The sequence below is a fragment of the Cephus cinctus genome, unplaced genomic scaffold (assembly GCF_000341935.2).
Source record: "Cephus cinctus unplaced genomic scaffold, Ccin1 Ccin1_scaffold0154, whole genome shotgun sequence".
Classification (NCBI taxonomy): Eukaryota; Metazoa; Arthropoda; class Insecta; order Hymenoptera; family Cephidae; genus Cephus; species Cephus cinctus.
The window spans coordinates 13570-20274 of NW_014332882.1; the positions used below are offsets into that span (position 1 = coordinate 13570).

At 45.4% G+C, this 6705-nt stretch overlaps 1 non-coding gene across 1 annotated transcript; it reads right to left on the bottom strand.

Annotated features, from left to right (window-relative positions):
* Window positions 1–1715: 1715 nt before the first annotated feature.
* Window positions 1716–1789, bottom strand: Trnat-ggu. The gene has a single exon. It is a non-coding gene; the product is annotated as a tRNA-Thr (tRNA).
* Between the last annotated feature and the right edge of the window lie 4916 nt (window positions 1790–6705).

The following is a 6705-nucleotide window of genomic DNA, read 5'->3' on the forward strand; positions in this document are numbered from 1 at the left end:
TAAAAAGCATGAGGTTTATACTGTTGAGCAAAAGAAAATAGCATTGAGTTGGAATGATGATAAGAGAGTGATTGTTGCTCATACGACGGATACCCTCCCATGGGGTTATAAAATATGTTAAAATATGTAATCGTGTGCAAGGAAAAAAATGAATTTTTCATCATAACCTCAACGCGTACCAATCATCTGGATGGCATCATCCAAGTGTTTATTGTCCTGAGTGCAATATATACAATGGTCAAGTGGACCGTTCGCTCGTGTGTGCATTTGGATCCTAGTTTTTCTAGGAACTACAAGTACGGTGCAAGGAAGGAAGAAAAAAAAGAAAAAATTAATTTTTCATCATGACCTTAACGCGTACCGATCACCTGGATGGCATCATCCAAATTTTTATTGTCCTTAGTGCAATATATACAATGGTCAAGTGGATGCTGCACCGTCTTTGACGAGAATATGGTTATAATCGAATTGAATTGTACCAGAATTATATTCAATAAACCTATATACGTAGGATTTTCAATTCTGGACATCTCTAAAACATATATTTATGATTTTCACTATAATTACATCAAGAAGACTTTCGGCGAGAAAGCAAAATTAATGTACACCGACACGGATAGCTTGATATACCACTTTAATGTTCCCAATGTATACGAATTAATTAAGCGCGATGTACACAGATTCGACACTTCAGACTATCCGTCGGATAATGTATACGGTATACCATTAGTCAATAAGAAAGTTCTAGGTCTGATGAAGGATGAAAATAATGGTAAAATCATGACGGAGTTCGTAGGACTGCGGGCGAAATTGTATAGTTTTTGAATTTTATGCGAAACTAGGGATAAGAACCGTGCGAAAGGAATCAAAGGATCTACGTTAAAGACGATAACCTTCGATGATTATCTACAGTGTCTCGAGTGTCGAAATAATTTGATTAAACCTCAAAATTTGATTCAAAGCAAAAAGCATGAGGTTTATACTGTTGAGCAAAAGAAAATAGCATTAGGTTGGAATGATGATAAGAGAGCGATTGTTGCTCATACAACGGATACGCTCCCATGGGGTTATAAAATATATTAAAATATGTAACCGTGTGCAAGGAAAAAAAGAATTTTTCATCATGACCTTAACGCGTATCGATCACCTGGATGGCATCGTCCAAATTTTTATTGTCCTTAGTGCAATATATACAATGGTCAAGTGGACCGTTCGCTCGTGTGTGCATTTAGATCCTAGTTTCTACGAACTACAAGTGGGGGTAAGCTGGAGCGATTCATCCGATTCGACTCGACTCATCCGTTCGACTCAGAGTTAGAATAGAAAACGCAACTATGGTACGACGACGACGAGGAGAAATAATCTTGATAGTGAGTGTAGTGTCTTCTAAGTGTCTCTTAATACACTAACTAAATATTTCAAAAAAGTTCTATTATATAACGTGTTGTTTCATTGTTACAGCTTAACGGATACATTTCTATAAAAGATCTGGTGGCGAAGAGGAGCCACCGTTATGCTCGGAAGAGCGAGCTTAACGGCTGGCTCCTCTTTGAAGAGGAAGATTGGGCGGTGAAAATATTGTTCGGTTGAGGCAGCTCTTCGGGCTGCCTCCAATGACCAATTATAATTAGTACGTATTAATCAATTCTATTTATATATATTATAACCCGCTGGAGGGGTTATTTTTCAAGGGACAATCTGGAAAAAATGCGGGTCGTCTGGGCCGGGATTGGAACCCGGGACCTTTCGATTACCGGTCGACTGCTCTGACCACTGAGCTACGCCAGCCGCTTACCACATCCCTCCCGAATCGTCTCTACTAACGAAAATTCATTTTCGTTACAATATATGTTGTTCAATACAATATATGGTGTTCCAAAACTATTTCCAGAGTGTGCGTTATCGAATAAAGGATACAATTCTAAAACATAGATAATTTTTTAGTAATTAATCATTATTAGTGATATTAACCAATTAAGGGAGCGGGTGAATCTACCGGGTGACAGACTACATGGAAAAATATGGAACGCGCGCGCGCGTGTGTGTGTGTGTGTGTCATGTATTTGGATATATATATATATACTGTGACGTGGTGGATTTCACCTGGCTTGTCCTCGGCGGAAAATCACGCCGAAACGCGATACGGGCCTAAAAGGCCATTGCAAAGTCCAGGCAGGATCCACCGACCGCAAGAGCCTAAGGAAAAATTCGATAGATTATTTTATTATCCTCTTTTGTTTTGCGTGTACTCTGCCGGAGTTCGAATAGGTGCTCGCTCGCCGTGCCCGTGAAGACGCGGAGAACGAGAGAGGGAGAGCCAGCTGGAGTCCCAGGAGGAAGAGAGCTGCGACACGCGAGGGTCGACCTCGCGCTATCTGCGGACAGCAGCTTTACTGGCCCAGGAGACGCGCGCAACGCGGGACAGCTTGACGTCACGCGGCAGCAACGCGCTCTACTCAGCTGGTACTCAACCACGATGACTGGAAGCGGCGCGTACAGCGCTACACGACTGAGTACCACTACCGACCCCTATGGCATAGCGCCCATCGTCAGTTTGCGCATAATTATATTTCCGCGAGTTGGGAATCCAGGGGCGCCTGGTGCACCCTCGCGCAAGAACGAATGTTACTCTTCGTAGGACCGAGCGGTACGAATTGTCCACAAGAGATGAAAATTATTAATTGTCGCAATGACAAATTCGAAACTGGCGCGTGGCAAAGACGCTGGGTTGAAGGATTCGTCCGCAGGGCGAATCGCCGCCCAGTAGCCTAAAGGGAGGGGGTGCTATTCTTCACGCGTAGACAAAGCGCGTGAAGATCGAGAATCTTGCTTGGACACGCGACGGCGATAGACGTTTGATTTGTATTGTGAGTACGCGAGTGCACTGAGTGCCATTTGGTTGACGCTTTGGTTTTCTGGGATTACGCGACCAGGGAACACCGTGGTAAGCGAGTCTAACTGACTTTTGTGAGCGACGTAACTTCGTGCGAATCGTGGTACCGGATTTTCTTGTTTTCGTAAGTTTTGATTACGCGTGTAACGAACACGCGGAGGGACAATCCCTCACCTCGTATAAGACCACGGCACGAAGGTCCGTCGACCGGCAGGGTTCACGGTTTAGAATTTTTGTTTTGATCTTATTATTGAATCAGAATTTTGTAACGTCTCCGAATTGTTTTCTTGTCGTCCGCCCGTCAGGCATTTATACCTTTCGATTTTGTATTGCGTAGAACGCGTGCAGGTCCTTGACGGTCGGTTGTCGTATTTTGGTAAACGCGGATTAGCCGTGTTACGACTTTGGCTTTGAATCCGTACGGTACGCGAAGTACCCGTTACTATCTTTTGATTGTACTTTGGTTTTGTCTATTCGATCTATATTAATTACTATTTCTTTTGTAAATAATTGCTTCGGTATTGTAAGAGATCGTCGCGCTTCGCGCGAAGTGTCCGAAGTGATCGAAGTGTCCGAATCATTTTGTGTGTCGCGTGATCGTCTGACCCATCCGACCTATTGTTCCGAATCCCGCCGCCTCCGCATAGCTGAGTTAGCCAACATAGGCACGCGAAGAGGAACCGTAGAGACTGATACGTGGTTCCCGTTTGGAACCTGGCGCCCAACAATACCTTAGGTATTTCGAGAGTGAAATTTGTTAGCCCCTGGGTTGCCTGGAACGCGTAGGAATCGCGTAAGTTGTGCGCCGGTCGGTCTTGCATTTTCCGGTGATGTCGATCGCGTAAAAATACGTCACAATACTGCGACGTTATTCCCCGAAAACCAAAATCTCACAGCTTAAGTAGATTGACGATAAGAGGTATTCAGAAAGTAGGGAACCGTACACAAAACGCCGTATGATTCTCCCTCAAGAAATTTTGATATTCACGAGACCCGATACGCGATAAACTAAATAGTGTTGGGCGCCAGGTGGTCTCCGGGGAGAACACCGCGAGTGCAGGGCACTCGAGATCATTCCTAATTCGCACGGTGGAGCGATAGCAAAATATAATAATACGGAATAGGTAAATCTAACGCTTAACGGTAGCCAGAGACGAAGGATTAGGCGGCTCGAGTCCGAAGATAGGCGGAGAGGGCCGAGCTGAGCGCGGGAATCCTTGGTGCGGCCGATCGTGAGTCCTCGGTGTGAGCAGCAGGATCCAGCGAAGAGTAGGCCCTGGTTTCTTCTCCGGGGGCCACTGATAACAGGAGCGCTAGGGAACGTTCGGCGACTGGGCGGCACGATAGAGGATTATCCTTTCCTCCTATCGGCGGCACGAGTGGCGAAGGCCCTTTTTGCGGTCCGTATGGGCGGCCGGCAGAAGTAGTAGAGGGATCCCATCCCGGGTCTCCTTGGCTCCACGGAAGTCCTCCGGAACGAACAGCAGTTTGGTCCAGCCTCTGTCGATCGCTCGTCCGGTAGCTCAGGAATTCTCGTTGGCGGCCAGCCTCGTGCTCGTGGTGTAGACGTAGATTTGCCCAGGACGGTAAAGAAGGTAGGCGAGTGCGAATAGGAAAGCTCAAAAAATAAAAATAAAAACGAAAAAAGCAGAAAGGCGAAACAGAAATAAGCAGAAAGGACGACAGGCGGAAACAGAGTGCAAAAACGATAAGCGAGACAAGCAAAGTCGTCTTTGGAATGTCGGGTGACTGACGTTTGGAGGATCGTTGCAGGTGGATTATGTTTGTTCCCTACTCCTAGCAATCTTTGTGACTGAATTTCCGAAATTCACGTCACAACTCCCCCTTCCCTAGCGGAAGCCGTACTGGTGACGAGACCTTGCGTTACCGGAGATCCAGAAAAGAAATCTACCGCGAAAGGTCGACGGTGCCAGGGATGTTTCCCAACATTCGTACGCGAGAAAAGAAAAATGAAAAGCTTTTGGAATAGTCGATATACTTTATACAAGAGGGCGTTAAGTCCAGACGGGACTTGCGAAATTTTAAGAAAGACCGAATAGAAGTGATAGCGAAAAAACGAACTTTAAGTTTAGGTAGGCGAACGATATCATACTCATTGGTGCTAGTCGGAACTAATAGGCACCCAAACAAAAAAAAACTCTGGTCGAGATTCGATATTACGTGAGAGTGTATGCCAGAAAGGCGAAAGAAAATTGTTCGATGATAAAAAAAAGATCTAGGTACGGCAATGAAGACGGAAGAGACAAGTCGGTAGGAACCTTGGGTGCACCACGAAGAACTCAGAAGATCACAGAAAATGTTTAACGAAATTTAAGGACAAACAAAAATCTGGGCCTTGGATAGGAGATTGGGACAAGAGGTGGTCGGTAGTTTTGACCAAAAAAAAACAAAAGCGCTAAACGGAACCCAAGAGAGGAAGAGGAATGAGTAACTAAAGAAACTGGGCACTTGGTAGACGGGATCCGACGAAAAGAAAAGTAAGAATCGGGTGAAACCGGCATTTGCGATTTCAACAAAACAAAAAAAAAAGGAAAACGAAATAAAAAGTGGGGCTTTGGTGAGGGTGCGAGAAGGGAAGGCCCCGAGGTTGGTACTGAAGGAGAGTGTGGGTACACGGCTCCGCAAGAAAGAGAAAGCGGCACAACAGAAGAGAGTGGCATTGGAGTTAATCTAGAAAAGTGATAAGAAAAAGAAAGCAAGCCATGCACGAGATAAGTATAAGGCACAGATAGCGAAAGCATAGGCATACAGTGGTGAATACATTCAGGTGGTAGGATTGTATCGCTTGGGGTTTTGAGATAACTCTTTCCAATTGATTTACCGTTATTATCACTCAATTCGTAGACAACTGCGGATAAGATTTTCGAAATCTCAAAAGGCCCAGAAAATTTCGGAGCTAGTTTAGCAGATACGCCTAGCGCGGGTGACGAGAATACATTTTGGCGCTTGAGAACTTGATCGCCTAGTTCGAATTTTGTGCTACGATGATGACAATCGTAATATTTAGCCTGTTTGGTTTGGGCGGAGTCTACATTCTTCCTCACTAGGTCGCGAATTAGCTCCAGTCGTTGGAGGCGATTAGCCCATTGCTTAGGGTCCTGGGGGTCGAGTTTAACCGGGGGTTCAAGCTCTTTCCTCAACGTGTTCGTTGCTTGCAATTCCCGCCCATAGTTCAGAAAAGCGGGAGTAAATCCCGTAGAGGAATGAATAGCCGTATTAATCGCGAAGCAGAAATCGGGAAGATGTTTATCCCACTCTCGGTGATCTTGTCCGAGGAAAGCGACAATCATAGTTTTTAGTACACGGTTGACGCGTTCTACAGGGTTAGCTTGCGCGTGGTATGGAGGTATAGTGCTGTGAGTGATCCCGTATTCTACAGAAAGTTCTTTCACGGTCTTATTTACGAATTCGGTACCGTTATCGGTAAGCAGCACTTCAGGTGTACCCCATCGAGCTAAAATCAATTCCTCAAAAGCAGTACATATGGCCGGTCCATTGGCTTTCCTTAAGGCCCGACACTCTACCCATCTAGTAAAAAGGTCTTCGAAAACTAATAAGTATACGGCACCAGATTTGCTTGACGGAAAGGGACCCATGATATCCGCAGCTACAACAGTCCAAGGGGTTTCCACAACGCGTCGACCCATAAGACCGGCGGGCGTCATTTGATCCGGTTTACAGCGTTGGCAGCGATCGCACGACCTAACATATTTAACGACATCAGAATGCATGGTGGGCCAATAATAAGTTCTAGCTAAGCGGGAGTAAGTTTTTTCAATGCCAAGATGTCC